Source organism: Chrysemys picta, chromosome 10 (assembly GCF_011386835.1).
Source record: "Chrysemys picta bellii isolate R12L10 chromosome 10, ASM1138683v2, whole genome shotgun sequence".
Taxonomy (NCBI): domain Eukaryota; kingdom Metazoa; phylum Chordata; order Testudines; family Emydidae; genus Chrysemys; species Chrysemys picta.
The window spans coordinates 68,515,742-68,536,249 of NC_088800.1; the positions used below are offsets into that span (position 1 = coordinate 68,515,742).

The 20,508-nt window shown below is 44.4% G+C and overlaps 1 protein-coding gene and 1 long non-coding RNA gene across 2 annotated transcripts in view; one reads left to right on the top strand and one right to left on the bottom strand.

Moving 5' to 3' along the window:
* The window catches only part of LOC135973815 (uncharacterized), a 1,510,190-nt gene that overhangs the window by 576,049 nt on the left and 913,633 nt on the right, over positions 1–20,508 (bottom strand). The gene's annotated exons all lie outside the window — the stretch shown is intronic.
* Positions 10,852–15,344, top strand: LOC122174806 (uncharacterized). The gene is made up of 2 exons (XR_006177133.2): positions 10,852–11,357; positions 14,762–15,344. It is a non-coding gene; the product is annotated as an uncharacterized LOC122174806 (long non-coding RNA).

The following is a 20,508-nucleotide window of genomic DNA, read 5'->3' on the forward strand; positions in this document are numbered from 1 at the left end:
CCATTGGAGGACTGGTCTTTTTTGGTGGTGGTATCCTCACTGCACTGTACTTTAAATATGTAAGTGTCCCATATGCCCTGGGGCCTGTTTGTCTTTCCATTGGACTGATGTTTCTCCTCACAGGAATTGTGTGGATGCCAATCATTAAACAGACGATCAGATATAATGGGCTTCTGAGAAGAAAATATCCAAGAGAATCCAGAGCTGCATGCAGTTCTAGTGTATGAAACAAAACTGTTTTTTAAAATGGTGTTAAGTTCATGTAACTTTTTATCTTTTGTACCAACTACTACAATGCCAAAGGTGAACTGAAAAAGATGTAAAGATCACCTCCATTTTACTTGCTTTTAATGTCTTAATCTTTTGCCTTTGTATTAAAAAAATAAAGCTTCTGCTTTGAGACAGCTAATGTGATAAATATGCAAATACAGTACTGAAGTTAAAAGAACTACTAGCTTAATCTAGGGTTACCATACGTCCGGATTTTCCCGGACATGTCCGGCTTTTGGGGGCTCAAATCCCCGTCCGGGGGGAAATCCCCAAAAGCCGGGCATGTCCGGGAAAATCGGGAGGTCAGCCGGGCCGGCGGAGAGCCGGCCCGCGGGGAGCCGGTCAGCCGGGCCGGCGGGGAGCCGGGCCGGGTCGGCCGGGCCGGCGGGGAGCCGGGCCGGGTCGGCCGGGCCGGCGGGGAGCCGGGCCGCCGGGGGCCGGCAGTGCTGGGCGGGCCGGGGGTGGTCGGCCGGGGCCGGCTCCCCAGGGCCCGAGCTGACCCAGGCTGGAAACGCCGGGGGGCCAGCCTGGGCCGCGCCTCCTACCCCCACACCCCTCTTACCTGCTTCAGGCTTCCCGCGAATCAAATATTCGCGGGAAGCAGGGGAGGGGGCGGAGACTTTGGGGAGGGGGAGGGGTTGGGCAGGGGTGTGGGCGGGGCTGGGGGCGGGGCCGTGGAGTGTCCTCCATTTGGAGGCACAAAATATGGTAACCCTAGCTTAATCCTTTTTGGAAATGTCAAAATATAGCTTGCTTTAATAGAAACCAACAGTTGGAAGACTTAAGTGTTCTCTATGGAGGGGGAGGAGGGGAGAAGGTCTTCACATTCCACCACTAAAGGGTGTAGGCACTGTAACAGTTCATGGCAACTGCAGCTGTATTCCCCCTCTAGGTTCCCAGCTGTCACTGCTCTGGGCTGGAGTCCCCACATCTCTCTTCCTCCTCTCTGGGGTCTCTATAGCACACACAGCTCCCTGCTTATACTGTGACCTCCTCAGCAAAGTCAGGATGCCTATGCTAGCCTCCTTTACTTTTCTCCTCAGAGATTGTACACAGTGTAATTGCCTTTAGGTAAGCTACCACATAGCTCTTTCTAAGCAAGTGCACTTTTTCTTAAGGTAAAAGCATTAGAGGAAACATTGAAATTCTTGAGTATGTTCTTCATGGCAAAGTAAAGTGTGTTTAAGTACAAGCCAGACAGGGATTGTGGGTACGCTGGCATCTTGCTAGTCCACACTGAAGCCCATGCTGCCACATTTATGCTATTACTACTCTGTGTACTACCTAGATTAAAGTATGCTTACTTCTGCTACAAGCACACCTTCATGCTGTAGTAAAGACTCAGCTGGTGAGGCAGAACAAATGTAGCTTAAAGTTGCATTTTTTCAAACTAAAAAATTGGCCTAAATTTTTGCTGCCAACACCTATGCTAATTCACAACAGCCTGGGCAGGTTTATGGGGTGAACACTCCACACTCTCCATAACTGATGTGCCACAATGATGCCCTTTATCCTGGAGTTTTTGAAGAGACCAGTATTGGGCCATTATCTCTAGCCCTAAATTGTCCCCCTGAACCTGGGGACTCATCCCTTCTTCTAGCCTTTGAGGCACAACTGCACTCCTTGTAGGTTACTTGGTGGCCAGGATGCACACTAGGGTTGCCAACTTTCAGTTTTCTGCAATCAGAACACTCCCCCCCCCCGCTCACTTGCTCATTTTCACCGGTCTGGGGCGAGGGTTAGGGTGTGGGAGGGAGTGGGGGCACTGGCTAGGGGTGCGGGCTCTGGGATGGGGCCAGAGATGAGGGGCTTGGGGTGTGGTAGGGGGCTCTGCCTGGGGCAGGAGGTTGGAGTATGGGAGGGGGTACAGGCTCTAGGTGGGCTTGGGGGTAGGCCAGAAATGAGGGGTTCAGAGTGCAGGAGCAGGGTCTGGTCTGGGCTGGGGCAGGGGTTGGGGTGTAGGGGGATGAGGGCTCCAGCTGGGGGTAAAGGTTGTGGGGTAGGGCTCAGGCCAAGGGGTTTGGAGTGCGGGAGGGGGCTCAGGTTGGGGTGCAGGAAGGGGTGTGGGCTCCAGGCAGCGCTTACCTCAGGCTGCTCCTGGAAGTGGCCAGCATGTCCCTCTGGCTCCTAGGCAGAAGGGTGGCAAGGAGGCTCCATGCGCTGTCCCCACCTGCAAGTGCCACCCCCACAGCTCCCATGGGCCACAGTTCCTAGTACTCAGGGCAGCACGCCAAGGCCCCCTGGACACCTCTACGCCTAGGAATTGGAGAGAGATGCTGGCCGCTTCTAGGAGCTGTGCGGAGCTGGCCGCTGCGGCCTACCAGACTTTTAGTGGATACCTCGCAACCCAAGGTGCACCTCCCCACTATCTGTGCAAGCTCTTGTTCAAAGGCTAAGAGCTGTACTTAGTCAGTACTTTCCTTGGGCCTGGCCTAGGTATCTAGATTTAAAATAGCTCCGCTCCATCTGAGCCAAAACCCTGAAGGAGAGGGACAGGACTGGATGGGGTGTGTCTGCTTCAAAGAGCTAATCTGGGTCTGTATCCTGCCTCTGTGCCTGTAGGGCAGGAGGTGGCGTAGTGACTTCAGTGGGGATGGGGCAATACAATGAATGGGCTCCTCTGGCACCAGTCCCCTGCTGGAGTTGGCTGGAAGGACTGAGGGTGGGTGCTGGGGCTGCCTGACAAGGTAGGGGTAATGAGCAAGCCCTGCAGGAAGTGGATGGGGAGAGGGAAGATAGGCAGGTGCACCCAGTGTTTTCCCCAGGAATTGAAATTAGGGGTGTATGTTCAAATTTATGGAGGGAGGAGGGGGCCAATGAGGGGTAAGACCATGAGGGTGAAGATGGGCTGTATGCCACCATAGTAAAAACTGAAAATGTTTCATGACCATTTTATTAGATTTAACTCTGTTTTAAAATCATCACACAAATTAAAGTTGACTCCTTGAGCCTTCTATGAAGCATTACATCTACATTCTTCTTGGTTTCTCGTTATACTTTTGCATAACTCTGTTAATGAACTTCTTGAATGCAATGCATTCATCTTTGGTAGCTTCTTGTGTGTCCGGAACTTCCATTCCTTCAGTTGATACACTCATTAGTTCATTCACCTGATCAGACAGAAGGTGACTTCTTTCAGAACACAAAATTCTATTCAATGATGAAAAAGAATGCTCAACTGTAGCTGTTGTGACTGGGAGTAGCAAGAGATGAATTCCTACTTCTTTCATCCCAGGAAACATAGCACAAAGATCGGGTCGAGCCACTAGTGATGATAAAAAAGAAGTTGAAGTCAAATCTTCATTCATTTGTTGTATGATATTCCACTCTGTGTTCAAATTCTCTATTCTGTCCTGAGCACATGGCAGCCCCATTGCTGGTAGTGCCTCACTCCACTCAACTGTCGGTGTTTTATAGGACAGGGAGCGGCGAACAGCAGAGGCTAACAGCAGGAGTTTGCCTGGGAGCTGTCCAAGAGGAGGTACGCTAAGTGCTGCATTAGGGGGGCTGTGTTGGTGAGTATCTGAGTGCCTGCTGCTGGGACAGTTGGTCAGTTTGACCGTGTGCTTGATTGCTTGCTTGTTTGTTTGAAAAGTGTGAATTGGGAGTGCTTTGTTCCAGGTGGGCCTTGAGTGGGCCTGACTGGTATATAAGGGCAGTCAGCAGTGAACCAGCTGAGCGGCGAACAGCAGAGGCTAACAGCAGGAGTTTGCCTGGGAGTTCGCGTGGGGAGAGCGCACTGAGGCTTTCATCTGCAGGTTTCTCCGAGTAGTTCCTGCAACAGTTGAGGAAGCTCCTAAGAGGACGGTGATATGGAAGGTGAGCGATCAGCTGTTGTAACCTGCACAGGTTGTGCCATGTTTGTCTTTCTTCCGCAGGACAGAAGTGACTTTGTCTGTACAAAGTGCAAGCTGGTCTCCATATTGGAGGAGAAGGTTCGAGGGCTGGAGAAACAAGTATCGACTCTGCGTTGCATAAGGGAAAATGAAGATTTCCTGGACAGACGTCAGGAGATGCTTCTACGGCCACAATGTTCTGAAGATTCAGAGCAGGCGCAGCAGGGACAGAAGGATTGTGAGGAGGTTTGGCAGCATGTGACCTCCAGAAGAAGAAAGAGGAGCGTCCATGCACCAGCAATGGAGATACAGGTGAGCAATCGTTTCCATGTTCTCTCTACAGGTGCTAATGCGGAGAGTGGACTAGATGGCCCATCTGAGGGAAGGGAGCAGAAGGAGACTCCACCGATTGGAAGGCAAAAGATGCACTGTCCTAGGGATGCGGGTTCCACGACCACCACTCCCAAGAGGAGGAGGAGGGTGGTGGTGGTCGGGGACTCCCTCCTCAGGGGGACTGAGTCATCTATCTGCCGCCCTGACCGGGAAAACCGAGAGGTCTGCTGCTTGCCAGGAGCTAGGATACACGATGTGACGGAGAGACTGCCGAGACTCATCAAGCCCTCGGATCGCTACCCCTTCCTGCTTCTCCACGTGGGCACCAATGATATTGCCAAGAATGACCTTGAGCGGATCACTGCAGACTACGTGGCTCTGGGAAGAAGGATAAAGGAGTTTGAGGCGCAAGTGGTGTTCTCGTCCATCCTCCCTGTGCAAGGAAAAGGCCGGGGTAGAGACCGTCGAATCGTGGAAGTCAACGAATGGCTACGCAGGTGGTGTCGGAGAGAAGGCTTTGGATTCTTCGACCATGGGATGGTGTTCCAAGAAGAAGGAGTGCTAGGCAGAGACGGGCTCCACCTAACGAAGAGAGGGAAGAGCATCTTCGCCAGCAGGCTGGCTAACCTAGTGAGGAGGGCTTTAAACTAGGTTCACCGGGGGAAGGAGACCAAAGCCCTGAGGTAAGTGGGGAAATGGGATCCTGGGAGGAAGCACAAGCAGGAGAGCGCAAGAGGGGAGGACTCCTGTCTCATGCTGAGAAAGAGGGACGATCATTGAGTTATCTTAAGTGCCTATACACAAATGCAAGAAGCCTGGGAAACAAGCAGGGAGAACTGGAAGTCCTGGCACAGTCAGGGAACTATGATGTGATTGGAATAACAGAGACTTGGTGGGATAACTCACATGACTGGAGTACTGTCATGGATGGATATAAACTGTTCAGGAAGGACAGGCAGGGCAGAAAAGGTGGGGGAGTTGCATTGTATGTAAGAGAGGAGTATGACTGCTCAGAGCTCCGGTATGATACTGCAGAAAAACCTGAGTGTCTCTGGATAAAGTTGAGAAGTGGGAGCAACAAGGGTGATGTCGTGGTTGGAGTCTGCTATAGACCACCAGACCAGGGGGATGAGGTGGACGAGGCTTTCTTCTGGCAACTAGCAGAAGTTGCTAGATCGCAGGCCCTGGTTCTCATGGGAGACTTTAATCACCCTGATATCTGCTGGGAGAGCAATACAGCGGTGCACAGGCAATCCAGGAAATTTTTGGAAAGCGTAGGGGACAATTTCCTGGTGCAAGTGCTGGAGGAACCAACTAGGGGCAAAGCTTTTCTTGACCTGCTGCTCACAAACAGGGAAGAACTAGTAGGGGAAGCAAAAGTGGATGAGAACCTGGGAGGCAGTGACCATGAGATGGTCGAGTTCAGGATCCTGACACAAGGAAGAAAGGAGAGCAGCAGAATATGGACCCTGGACTTCAGAAAAGCAGACTTTGACTCCCTCAGGGAACAGATGGGCAGGATCCCCTGGGAGAATAACATGAAGGGCAAAGGGGTCCAGGAGAGCTGGCTGTATTTTAAAGAATCCTTATTGAGGTTGCAGGAACAAACCATCCCGATGTGTAGAAAGAATAGTAAATATGGCAGGCGACCAGCTTGGCTAAACAGTGAAATCCTTGCTGATCTTAAACGCAAAAAAGAGGCTTATAAGAAGTGGAAGATTGGACAAATGACCAGGGAGGAGTATAAAAATATTGCTCAGGCATGCAGGAGTGAAATCAGGAAGGCCAAATCACACTTGGAGTTGCAGTTAGCAAGAGATGTTAAGAGTAACAAGAAGGGTTTCTTCAGGTATGTTAGCAACAAGAAGAAAATCAAGGAAAGTGTGGGCCCCTTACTGAATGAGGGAGGCAACCTAGTGACCGAGGATGTGGAAAAAGCTAAATGTACTCAATGATTTTTTTGCCTCTGTCTTCACGCACAAGGTCAGCTCCCAGATTGCTGCACTGGGCAGTACAGCATGGGGAGAAGGTGACCAGCCCTCTGTGGAGAAAGAAGTGGTTCGGGACTATTTAGAAAAACTGGACGTGCACAAGTCCATGGGGCCGGATGCGCTGCATCCGAGGGTGCTAAAGGAGTTGGCGGGTGAGATTGCAGAGCCATTAGCCATTATTTTTGAAAACTCATGGCGATCGGGGGAGGTCCCAGATGACTGGAAAAAGGCTAATGTAGTGCCCATCTTTAAAAAAGGGAAGAAGGAGGATCCGGGGAACTACAGGCCAGTCAGCCTCACCTCAGTCCCTGGAAAAATTATGGAGCAGGTCCTCAAGGAATCAATTATGAAACATTTAGAGGAAAGGAAAGTGATCAGGAACAGTCAGCATGGATTCACGAAGGGGAAGTCGTGCCTGACTAACCTAATTGCCTTCTATGATGAGATAACTGGCTCTGTGGATGAGGGGAAAGCAGTGGATGTGTTATTTCTTGACTTTAGCAAAGCTTTTGATACTGTCTCCCACAGTATTCTTGCCACCAAGTTAAAGAAGTATGGGCTGGATGAATGGACTGTAAGGTGGATAGAAAGCTGGCTAGATCGTCGGGCTCAACGGGTAGTGATCAATGGCTCCATGTCTAGTTGGCAGCCGGTTTCAAGTGGAGTGCCCCAAGGGTCGGTCCTGGGGCCGGTTTTGTTTAATATCTTTATTAATGATCTGGAGGATGGTGTGGACTGCACTCTCAGCAAGTTTGCAGATGACACTAAACTAGGAGGCGTGGTAGATACACTAGAGGGTAGGGATCGGATACAGAGGGACCTAGACAAATTAGAGGATTGGGCAGAAAAAAACCTGATGAGGTTCAACAAGGACAAGTGCAGAGTCCTGCACTTAGGACGGAAGAATCCCATGCACTGCTACAGACTAGGGACCGAATGGCTAGGTAGCAGTTCTGCTGAAAAGGACCTAGGGGTCACAGTGGACGAGAAGCTGGATATGAGTCAACAGTGTGCTCTTGTTGCCAAGAAGGCTAACGGCATTTTGGGCTGTATAAGTAGGGGCATTGCCAGCAGATCGAGGAACGTGATCGTTCCCCTTTATTAGACATTGGTGAGGCCTCATCTGGAATACTGTGTCCAGTTTTGGGCCCCACACTACAAGAAGGATGTGGAAAAATTGGAAAGAGTCCAGCGGAGGGCAACAAAAATGATTAGGGGTCTGGAGCATATGACTTATGAGGAGAGGCTGAGAGAACTGGGATTGTTTAGTCTCCAGAAGAGAAGAATGAGGGGGGATTTGATAGCAGCCTTCAACTACCTGAAGGGGGGTTCCAAAGAGGATGGAGCTCGGCTGTTCTCAGTGGTGGCAGATGACAGAACAAGGAGCAATGGTCTCAAGTTGCGGTGGGGGAAGTCCAGGTTGGATATCAGGAAAAACTATTTCACTAGGAGGGTGGTGAAACACTGGAATGCGTTACCTAGGGAGGTGGTGGAGTCTCCTTCCTTGGAGGTTTTTAAGGCCGGCTTGACAAAGCCCTGGCTGGGATGATTTAGCTGGGAATTGGTCCTGCTTTGAGCAGGGGGTTGGACTAGATGACCTCTTGAGGTCCCTTCCAACTCTGATATTCTATGATTCTATGATCTGTAAAAGCTACATAGAGGTTGAGTAGAATGTAGAAGTCGCTGTTGTAGATTTTTAAGAAGCAAGTATGTGTACTTTTTCAGTTGTCGTAACAAACACTTCTTGTCCTCTTCACTTAAGGATTCAATATAAATGCCTTCATTAGTCAACTTCTGGACTGAAGTCTTTGCTTCTTCCACTACTTTTTCAATGGATAGCTCTCGATTGATCCAAATGTAGCTTCTATTGCTGGACAAAGAAATACTACTGTTGTAGTAGATCTTTGTCCCGCAATAGAATGGATGGCATTGTTTAATGACCCAAGTGGTTTCAACAGTAGACTTACAAGAGAGAGTATGGCATGTATGTAGTACATACAGTCTGAATGTAGTAGCAAAAGTAATCCACCATTCTCGCTATTAGATCCATCCCATCTTGGTAGATACTTTCCAAAGCCAGTAATAATGGGCTGGAATAATTTTAAGACAACAGCCAAGGATCGCTCATGAGAAAGCCAGAGGGTTTTACCAGGTTGGACTAATTTGAACTTCAGTCCCAGTGTATCTTCTATATTTTCCAAGATATTCAGTCTTTTTGGACTCTTGCTGAAAAAAGAATATAATGAAGACATTAAATTTATAGCTTTTTAAATGTCTTTTGAAGAATCTGCAGCTCGTACTAGTGCTAGTTGGAGTAGATGGCCTCTGCAGTGTGTATAGGAAAGATTAGGGTTACACTTTTCTCTGAGCAAAGCTTGTACTCCACCATGTCTTCCAGAGAAGTTTGCAGCTCCATCAAATGCACAAGCAGCCATCTGTTTGGGGGTCCAGTCCAATTGACAAGCATTTAACTCTTCTAAGATGTGGGTTGTCACAGATTCAGCCGATGTATCTTCTATAACTTGAACATCTAGAAATGCATGTACTGGCCTACCACTGACCTCAAGGTAACATACACAATGACTTAATACTTGATGCCCATTTGCATCGGTGCATTCATCAGCCATGTATGCAAATTTTTTGCACGTGGTAAGAGTGTTCTTCACTTTTTCAACTGTTGAGTCTTTCACTGTTGCAGCACATGCTTCTAGCCAGTCAGTTGAGTTTCTTGCAGAAAAATAGTGAGCATTTGCTGGTCTTGTTTGGAACCAGTGTTCAACTTCAGGATGAACAAGTGACAATGCACTTAACATTGGCCTCCAGTTTGTAGCATGTGGTATCTCTTGCCTAAATAGAAAGTATGATGCCACAGCCATGTTTGTTCGCATGAACTGTGTTGTGTCTCCAGCATTCTTAACAGCCTCATTAACACTCACCGGTGTTGTCCTTGGTCAGTGGAGACTCAGAGTTCAGAGGTGCTTTCACATGAGTTCACCTCCCAAGAAGGCACCTTGCTTGTTCCTTCAGCTGCTCACTGTTAGCTCTGGCTACTGTTGTTTGTTGTGCCACCGTTCACTCCATCGCTCTGTTGCCAATGGCCCTGTACCATCACCTTCTACTGCCACTGTGACCGCTGCGAGTTGGCTGCTTGAGATTCCACCTAGCTGTCAGTGATTTGAGCTAAACTCTCAGTAGGGGAACCTCACTGCTAGTGCAGACTCTTCCACAGAAATACTGTCCCACAGCAGGTCTAAGCACTTAGACCAGGCCTGCACAACTCATAAAGCGGCGAGGGCCATGTTACTCCAAAGAAAACAGCTGAGAGCCAAAACCCCCCGGCCCCGCTGAACCCCCCCCAGCACCGCGCAGCCCCCCGAACACAACACCCCCTGCCCCACAGAAACACTCCCCCCAGCGCCGCCCGCCCCACAGAAACAAACCCTCCTTCCCCTGCGGGCCACATAGTGAGCCCACCTACTCACCCCCCCACGGGCCGCATGTTGTACAGGCCTGACTTAGACCTTATCAGTGATGTCAGCTAGTGGTCACTTAACAAAACAAGACTATCTATGGAGCCTAATCAGCTCTGTCTTTAAACAGTGGAGAGGGGCAGGTCAATAGACTCAGGCAGACCATCAAGCAAAACACCTGTCCCCACCCTCACTCTTGATGCCCTCAATCAGCACAGGCTAAATACAGTTCTACTGCCCTTGACTCATTCAATAAGAATAACAACATTTCATTACCCCCCCCATTCAAGTAATTTGAAACCCAACCCCAGCCTAAATCTATCACTTGGGCAACACAGCTCTGTTTGCTGGATACCTAGGTAGATTAGGTGTGAATGTAAATACAATCTGGTCCTGAAGCCTTTTCCCCCAGCCCCAGCTCATCACTAGCTGTTAGGGAGAGCTCATTTAGACTTTGCTTACAAATCATAATTTGAAATGAGTAGGTTGGCCAACATCACCAAAATGAATGCACTGACTTTGTCATAAAAAACAACAGCTGTATAGAGAAGCTAATCTATGTTTATACTTTTCAAATCTATTATACTTTTTCAGATACATATATTTTATCATCCACTTTATATGCTTTTAAAGTGTGTATTAATGTTTCAATTTTTAATCACTAAATTGGCAACACTGCATGTAACTAGTTCACAAAACTTGGGGGGGGGTGTTAAGGAAATTCAGAGAGGGTGTAAGGAAATCCCTGAGTGCACCCACTCTGTACAGCCCCCTTCCACTGGGACCAGCTGCAGCGCAAAGGAGCTCCGCAGCTTCCCGGTGGGGGTGGGGGGTCAGGGTCGTGACCGACTAGTGAAGTGAAAGGGGCGTGTCCTCTTCTCAGGCGCGGGGAGAAGTAGAAAGGGGCGTGTCTCTTTACCTAGGGGCGGGGAGATTTTTGTCCTCAGGTGTAGAGGGGCGTGTCGTCACTCAGCTGTGTGCGTGGCCGCGCCCGCCCTGAGGCTCAGCCGGCCCGGGCTGCTCCCAGTCCCCTCGCCATGGTGGCTCCTGGCGGGCTGGGCCGCTGCGTGGCCGCCTTCTGGCTGGCGCTGGCTTTCGACGCGCTGGGCCTGGTCGTGCTGCTGACGGGGGTCTTCGCCAATCTTTTCTTCTCGGACCTGCTCATTTACGCGGGCGGCATCGGCATCTTCCTCAGCCTCATCTGGTGGGTGTTCTGGTACGCGGGCAACCTGGAGGTGCCGCCCGCCGAGCTGCGCGACGACGTGGGGCTGGGCCCGCCCAAGGGCCGCGGGGACAGCCTGCTGCGGGGGCTGGTGAGGGGGCTGAGCACCCGCATCTCCACCGTCTTCTCCCCCGCTCCTCGCTCCAGTCCCCCGGCTCCCGCCGCCACCACCATGGAGCTCCAGCCCGCTGACAGCCCTGCCCGCACCCAGCCCGTCTGAGCCCCGCGCCGCCAGGTGGGACCAAACACGGCTTCAAAGTCAAAGAAACGGAGAAGCGGCGATGGCAATGACACGGGGTGAAGGGGACAGCGCCCCCGGGCCGGAGGAGGGTGGGAGCGGGTGCCAGTGCCCCCGCCCGAGGGACGCCCCTCTTCTCCTCCGAGCGGGGAGAGGGGCTCCAGCCTAGCTGGCGGTCGCTGCGATGAGCCTGTGTGGCTCTAGCGGGTGGGTAGTGGATCAGGGCGAGTTGTGCCGCGATTGTGGCGGGGCCGGGGGGGCTTTGACAAGGAGTGTCTGGGAAATACAAACTTGAGGCGGGACGAGGCTGCTTTTCCTCGGACAAACGAGACCTTTCAATGCTGTTTCCATGGTACTGGCAGGGGTCCGCAATGAGGGTGCTACAGAGGGGTGTAGTTTAGAATAAGGAGAACTGATTAGCGAGGCAGAGCGAAAACTTGTTTTGGATTAGAACCTAAGGAGATTTTTTTTCCCTACCTGGGTTTTTTATATGATTGAACACTATATTTAGTTTGAAATATTGCTGAGCTTTAGTAATATGATAGTATTGAGAAAAGAAAAAATTGGTCCGAGTACCAGGAAAAGTCCTAAAGCTGGGTTATAGACTGTGGGGACGTAATTCCTTGGGAACTGTTGGGTGTGTGGTGTTTTTTTTTTTTTTTTTTTTTTTAAATGTTAGAAAATTTTATTAGCATTTTTGGTAACTGTTGCTTGATGTATTTAAAGACAAGGCTGGACAAAGCACTGGTAAAAGTGATAGTGAGTTCGCAATTGGGTGGTTTAATGAACTGATGGTGTCTTCCATCTTAAAGTTATGACTCTTTATACACTGTACATGTAACAAAGGTTATCTTTGCCCCAAAGAGTTTACAATCTAAGAACGTACTATTATGCGTCTCACCAGGCTGTTCAAACTTGGAATATCACCTAGAAAGAGGCCAGTGCCTCGAAACAGCTGAACAAACAGACCTTTAGTCCTGTCTGCTTCATTGAAGAAGACTATCACTTCTACTTGGTATACCTATCCAAGAGAGAATAATACAATGAAATCAAGAAGGACATTGCATGTACACTCTTGCTTTCTTACTTCCTTAGAAGTAGAATTGCAGCCAACAGCTTAAAATTCTACATACAGTGAAATAGTTCCTTTCCCTGATCTCTATAACCTCCTAAAGTGGACTTGCCATTACATACTGGGGAAAATTTTCATAGTCACTCAAGTGACTAAAACCCACTTTCAAAGGTCACTTGATTGCAAGTCCTATTGAAAACTTTGCCCAATGTGACGATTAACCCAATATGTATATTTAAGGAGAAAAGTATGCTTAATAAGTAATGATGTAACTATAAAAACCTATCAGTTGTCATATGAAAGGCTGCTATACTATGATATAAGCCAGGGGTAGGCAACCTATGGCATGGGTGCCGAAGGTGGCATGCGAGCTGATTTTCAGTGGCACTCACACTGCCCGGGTCCTGGCCACCGGTCTGGGGGGCTCTGCATTTTAATTTAAGTTTAAATGAAGCTGCTTAAACATTTTGAAACCTTATTTACTTTACATACAACAATAGTTTAGTTTTCTATTATAAACTTATAGAAAAAGATCTTCTAAAAACATTAAAATGTATTACTGGCACGCGAAACCTTAAATTAGAGTGAATAAATGAAGACCCAGCACACTACTTCTGAAAGGTTGCTGACCCCTGATATAAGCAAACTTGCTGACCACTAAACACTTTACAGTATCAGTCCTGTTTGTGCAAAATTAACTTTTTAACAAGCAGCAGATAAAAAGATGAACTAATTGAAAGGGCTACCCACCTTCCCTCTCCCCCCACCCCCCCAAAAAAAGTTCTTGTTTGCTAAAAATGCTGCATAGATGAAAGGAAATAAGACTAATTTTTCTCTGTACTGGCCCTTCCAAATTCTGAGAGGAAACCTTATAGGTGGGGAGATAACTTAAAGCAGCATGCCAGCTCCACTTTCCTGTATGTGAAACCTATATGAGGAGGTAAGGGGACAGCACAGCATTGCTCCAGCAGGTGACTTGGTGGCATTTAGTTTATCATTAACTATAACTGCAATTAAGAGAGGCTTTCATTACCAAAAGACTTGCTTTTGTTTGCTTCTGGGTGTGGCTGTCACTAAACTTCTGAAGTTTAATATCTTATGGCAATGGAGCTGAAGGAGAAATAACCAAGATTCACAAATAACTAAATTGTTACTAATACTTATATTAGTTACTAATTAGAAACTAGTTAGTAATTAATATTAGTTACTAATACTAGTATTACTAATAACAAATAACTAATTGTTAACTAATAAATAACTAAGATCCACAAACTATTAGATTTATACTTGCACTACAGAAAAGGAATGCTTTGAAAGAAAATCTATAAAGTATGGCTAATGTTGTTTATCTTAAGATTGTTTTTATTATAGCACCCAGAGGTCTCAAATAGCACAGTCCCTGACTCAAAGGATTCAGGTTAGGATTTTCGAAGGGCCTAAAGGAAGTTTTGTCTTAAATGGATTAGAACTACCCATATAAGTAAAACAAGTAGGTGGTATCTGTAAACTTAGCTTATTTTAATGAACATGAGTTCAATCAAATGTTACTTCAAATGATAAGGAAGAAAAATTCTCTGAATTTTAACTAGATTTCATATTCACCAAGTCCTATTCTTTGAAATGGGATTCATTTGTGGCTTCTATTTTTTTTAGTTACCTGTATGGAGCCAAGTTTATTAGTTACATTTATAAAGTAAGGTATATGTGGCACTGTGTAATAAATGAGCTCTGCCAAGTAAATAGCAGGTCTCTGCTTCCAATAACTTTTTGTCTAATTGCATTGGTGAGTACAACACAGAACACAAACTGAATTACATAAGATTCGAGGTAGTAAGCTTCACCTTATACATAGCATGTGTGTGTTTTTTTTGTTTTTTGTTTTTTTTTCCCCTTGGGTAGGGGTAGTGGTGTTTGCATCTGAATTAAACTGAGTCTCCATTTCATAATGCTTATGAAAATTGTTTTCTAGAAGTACTTGGTATTTTTGTCCCATAAATGAAGATTGCTTGCTGCTGGGACAAACCTGGGAGAAATTCCTCAACTTGACCTACTAGACTGAATGTTTGGGGCAGAGATGCTGGAAAGATTAGTCTGTCAGCAGAGAATGTTTTGCACTGAAGTCGAAGACATTTCATTAACCTTATATTACTAGAAGTCTAAAAAGGTTCAAGCTTTAAGCAACTGTCTATATTTGTAATCAAAGTAAATCTGTTCTAAAATAAACTCAAATTAATTTAATAAATATATTAAAGGTAAAGAACACTTTGGATAACTTATTTGCCAGAAATATAGGTAAAAACATCAATTTTTATTTTTTCCCCCCCTTCAGCATCCATTGAAGACATGACTACTGATATTACTGCCACTTAAGAAAAAACTGTTGTAGTGGCATGTTGGAAAACTGGAAAGAAGATTTCCCTGTTTGAAGAGGATTCTTTATTTATGGAATAATCTCTACTACCTTACTGGAATCTGTACCAAATAGACTTATAGAGCCATCTCTCTGCCAAATGTACATATTTCAGTGTTGGACTAGAGAATTTTAATTGTATTTATTGACAGCATTTCAAGCCATATGGAAGATTCCTCTGTTTTTTAAATTGTCATATTAGATTTCGTATGTGAAAACTAATTGGTTTACACTTTTAACAAAATCTGAAACAGTGTTTCATAAGTAATTTCAGCATCTCGTGTATAAATACTTGTTTAAATACCTGAAAAAGTAGAATGAAAAGCTCTCATTTTAACCAAGGTATAGAAGTTAAATTACTGTGAACGTGTTTTTACTGTGGCAGTGCAATGCCTTATTTGTAAGGGTGATTTTGGTATCCCTTTGTGAAGCAGTTTTGGAAACCGCTGATGTAAGATTATAAACTTAATAAAGTTTGTTTTTTTTACTGTAAATACACAACTTACTGTGACCCAGTGTTTAATAATTAATGTCCGAATGTACTCCTTTTCCAGATTTTTTTTAAACTGTTTTAAGTATCTTAGCTGGACAGATAAAATTAATGAGTGTTTTGACATGGCAACCATTTTTCTTCTGAGAGAACAGGAAGAACTGCTGTAATGTGAAGAAGCAGGATCGAACTATGAGAGGAAGCCTTATCCCAAAATACTGTCCTAACATTGCAGCATTCTAGAAACTACAGACTTTTTTAAAACTTGAGTAGAAGACAATTGTTTTTTGGTAGTGCTTAACCTACATAGTTAGTATTACTAGTTTGATTTAATTCCCCACCCCCCAGAAATACTGTTTAAAAATAGCAGATGTAAGAATAAGGAGGAAGAGGGTTTATATTAGAGCTAAAGGTAGCTGAGGACCTGTGTTGGACAGGTTCCTGCATGAGTTACTTATCTCTCTTGCTGAATAAAGTGAGCATGGGATTCAGTACTACCATGGGCAAATAAAGGTGGGTCTTACACCTGCACTGGATTTCTGGGTGAATCATTCTTGTGTGCCACTTGCAAATTGTTGATAATGAATGAATTAATGCAAAATAATCTGGGTCTGTCACAACTGTGGCAGTCACTCAAAAAATCCTCTCCAGTAAATGGTGTTAAGGTCTCCTTTTCTGCTGGTTATTTCCTCTTCATTTTATAGAGATTTTTATCTACGATTCTGTCCAGGGAAATGGAATAATCTCCTTTTTCTGTGAAACTACCCAGTGGCCACCTTGATCTTTCCCTCTTCACTAATGACTGCCTGAAATCATCTTCTTTAAGACACAAAATATATCCTCACTTCTGCTTGCAGTACTGCAAGAGTAACATTCATAGAGGGTTTGTTTTTTAAAAAATATTACAGCTAGAGTAGGTTCAGATGCAGGGTTTTTTTTAAAGTTCCTCTATGTACAGACATAAATTTTAATAATGCAGTTGCTAGGAATATTGAAAATCGCTTTTTGGTTCACTAGTGTGCTCTGAGCCAAGTTAACTACTTTGGGATTTGGCTAGGAAGTACCATAACTTCTGTCTGTAAACTGGACGGCTTTGAATTAGACATACAAGGCAGAGATATATGGTAATATGAAACTACTTTAGGGATTTTCCATACCTGCACTTAAGCTTCCCAGTAGACAGTCACATCTATTTACGTTAACTACTGTTGTAGTGCTAACCAATTTATGGGAAGAATGAGATGGAACAGAATTTAGTTAATTCTAACTGATTTATAAATCCTAATTTTGTACCTTTATAGGAGTGGTTATTTGTGAGGCAGACAGAACAGAACTTGATTTTGAAGTTCCTCACTGAGTTGCAAGAATTAGTGACTGCTGCATTTGTGAACAGTTTACTATGCAAGCTTTTAAAGCTAAATTTAATCAGTGCTTTTCGCACTTACATTATTTTTTTCTTTATTTTAGAGAACAGTAGCGATCTGCAATCTGTTTAAAAAGTACTTTTACCCCTTCCTTATTTTAGACACACTTCCTGATGATAGCATGGCTGGGATTTTATAAATAGTGTATTGAGGTGTTAGCTATTTCAAGTTTGTATTATTTTACAAATAGAAAAGGCAGCCTGCTTTAATTAAGGACAATTTGATGGATTCAGTCTTCCAAATGTTGACTTTTAAAATGTTTCCATCAGCCATATTTCCCAAATGTTGTTGTCAAGATGTCGTCTTTGGATGATGTATTTTCTTCCTGTGAATTTGCAACAGACCATCTAGCTGTAAATAAGTGGAATATTAGTTCTCTACATTTAAAATATTGTTTAATAGAAGACCCACAATAGTACCAATAGGCCCACTGTTAAACTCCAGTTAGTAATGTCATTAGCTATTTCTAACACTTTTCCATTTTAAGATATGACCACCATATAGATATGAAATCCTCTTCAATTTCACAATTAAATGGATAGGCAGCAGGGGGGATTGACCTAAATCACTGATTTTAATCAGTGTGCTTTACTCTTGCATATATCTTCAGTTATCAGCATGTATGGATTTACACATTTAACTATTAGCATTAACAGAAGTTAGGCAGATAAATCTTTCTCCACAGCAAATTTTATCTTATATGACTCAGCAGTGAATTTTCATAATATGATTTTTAGTACAAACCTGCCTTTCTTTGTTAGGCTTTCAAATTATTGTTTCAGTAGAAGCTGACTTTCCAAATAAATTAAAAATGTTATTTACCTAAACAGGATTTCTAATAGCTTAATTTCTATATGATTATCTTAGACATTTTCACAAAAGTAAATATAAAGCTACTGTTATGTGAAAAATTATAAACTGTTACAAACCTGTATGAGATTTCATTGATGCAAACAGTTTAATGCTTGTCTCTCTAAATTTTCTTTTCAACACAAAATACTGGGCTAAATTTATCCATGATATCACTTTATTTAAATAAGTGGAGTTATACTAGGGATTAATTTATCCCACTGTATTTGTCTGAAGTCAGTGTAAACATCAAGAAAACTAGGGCTCATGCAATTAAAAAAATCACACAATTAAAAAAAAATAGAATACAATTTAAATATTTGTAGATGTTTTCAACATTTTTCAAATATATTGATTTCAATTACAACAGAACAGTGTACAGTACTCTATTTTTGATTACAAATATGTGCACTGTAAAAAAAAAATAGTATCTTTCAATTCACCTAATACAAGTACTGTAGTGCAATCTCTTTATCATGAAAGTTGAACTTGCAACTGTAGAATTACGTACAAAAAAACAAAATAAAAATGTAAAACTTAAGAGTGTACAAGTCCAATCAGTCCTACTTCTTGTTCAACCAGTCACTCAGACAAACAAGTTCTGCAAATGTAACGAAGATAATGCTGTCTGCTTCTTGTTTACAATTTCACCTGAAAGTGAGAACAGGCGTTTGCATGGCACTGTTGTAGCTAGGGTCGCAAGATGCACTAAAGATTCACATGTTCCTTAATGCTTCCACGTTCCAGGGGACGTGTGTCCATGCTGATGATGGGTTCTACTTGATAACTATCTAAAGCAGTGTAGACCAAGGCATGTTCATTTTTATCATGAGTCAGATGCCACCAGCAGAAGGTTGATTTTCTTGTTTGGTTTCTATAGTTTCCGCATCAGAATGTTGCTCTTTTCAGATTTCTGAAAGCATGCTCCACATCTTGTCAGTCTCAAATTTTGGAAGGCACTTAAGATTCTTAAATCTTGGGTTGAGTGCTGTAGCTATCTTTAGAAATTTCACATTGGTATCTTCTTTGCATTTTGTCAAATTTTCAGTTAGTGTTCTTAAAACGAACACTATGTGCTGGGTCATCAGCCGAGACTGCTATAACATGAAATATATGGCAAAATACAGGTAAAACAGAGCAGGAGACACAAAATTCTCCCCCAAGGAGTTGAGTCACAAATTTAATTCATTTTTTTTATTATTATTTTTAACAAGCGACATCAGCATGGAAGCATGTCCTCTGGACCAATGACCGAAGCATGAAGAGGCATATGAATCTTTAGTGCATCTGGCACATAAATGTCTTGCAACGCCAGCTACAACAGTGCCATGCGAATGCCTGTTCTCACTTTCAGGTGACACTGTAATTAAGAAGTGGGCAGCATTATCTCCTGTAAATGTAAACAAACTTATTTCTCTTAGTGATTGGCTGAACAAAAAGTAGGACTGAGTGGACTTGTAGGCTCTAAAGTCTTACATTGTTTTGTTTTTGAGTGCAGTTATATAACAAAAACCCCTACATTTGTAAGTTGCACTTTCTTTCATGATAAAGAGATTGCACTACAGAACTTGTATGAGGTGAATTGAAAAATACTATTTCTTTTATCATTTTTACAGTGCACATATTTGTAATAAAAAAATAGTGAGCACTGTACACTTTCAATTCTATTGTAATTGAAATACATATATTTGAAAATGTAGAAAAAAATCCAAAATATTTAATAAATTTCAGTTGGTATTCTATTTAACAGTGCAATTAATCCCAACTAATTTTTTGAGTTAATCATGTGAGTTAACTGTGATTAATCGACATCCCTAGAAAAAACAAAGTCACATGACTATGCTGCCAGGTCTCACTTGTAGTTTTAGATATGGTGTGCCATAATGCCTTCTGTCACAGATTATTTTTTATTTTAATTACTCCTTGGGGAATTCTGTGCCAAAAAGTTAAAAGTTCTGCACCAAAAATTAAAAATTCTTCCCACAATATATTACAATACTTCATACTTTGTGTCAAAATAACACTATGTAATCACATCAGTTTCTATTATTTTGGTAATTCATTTCAAAAATACCTATCAGCAACTATGTCTGTAACAATACAGACCCCAAAAAATTCCTCCAGAAGTAGAGAGTTAAGGAAACCTTTATGACAACCCAGTTCCTATTTCTCTGCCCCCTCCTCCTAGCACCCAGCTGGGGGGTGCCCCCCAGCCCAGCCACTTGCATGCACCTCCTACTCCCCAGAGCCTAGAGGCCGGGCACGCCCCAGCTCAGACACCCACACCACAGGGTGATCCCAAAGCCAGACACTCGCGCACACATACCCTACTCCCTACAGCCCAGCCATGCCCCCCGCCCCTAGCCCAGACATTCACACACCCTCCCCACCCAAGCACAGCTGCGCCCTCCCCCCCAGACCAGACACTTGCACACGCACCCCAGGGATCCAGAGGGAGAAACAGCCTGATGCTGGGTCCTGGGTTTGTATGGAGTTTCCTGCATGCCGCCTCCTTCAGGGCGTGCTGAAAACTGCCGCTGCCAGGAACACCCCAGCTCCCTCCTCTGCCCCCTGACCCTGTCTTCTACTTGCAAGCTGGGCTCTGCTTGGTCCAGTGGCCCCTAGTGGCAGCCAGTAGCTCTACTGCCCATTTCTGTGGGGGTGAAAGGAAATTCTGTGCAAAAAAACATTAATCTTTGTGCAAATACTGCAAATGTGCAGTGGTGCAGAATTCTCCCCGGAGTATTGAATTCTCCCTTATAATATTTCATATAACCATCTTTTTATGTGAAGTTGTGAGTAGCAAAAAAGTATTTTTCTCTCTCAACCTATTTTACTGACATCTCGACTATTATTTCTATTTACTGAATTAAAAAGAGTTTAGAAATATTATTCTATTCATC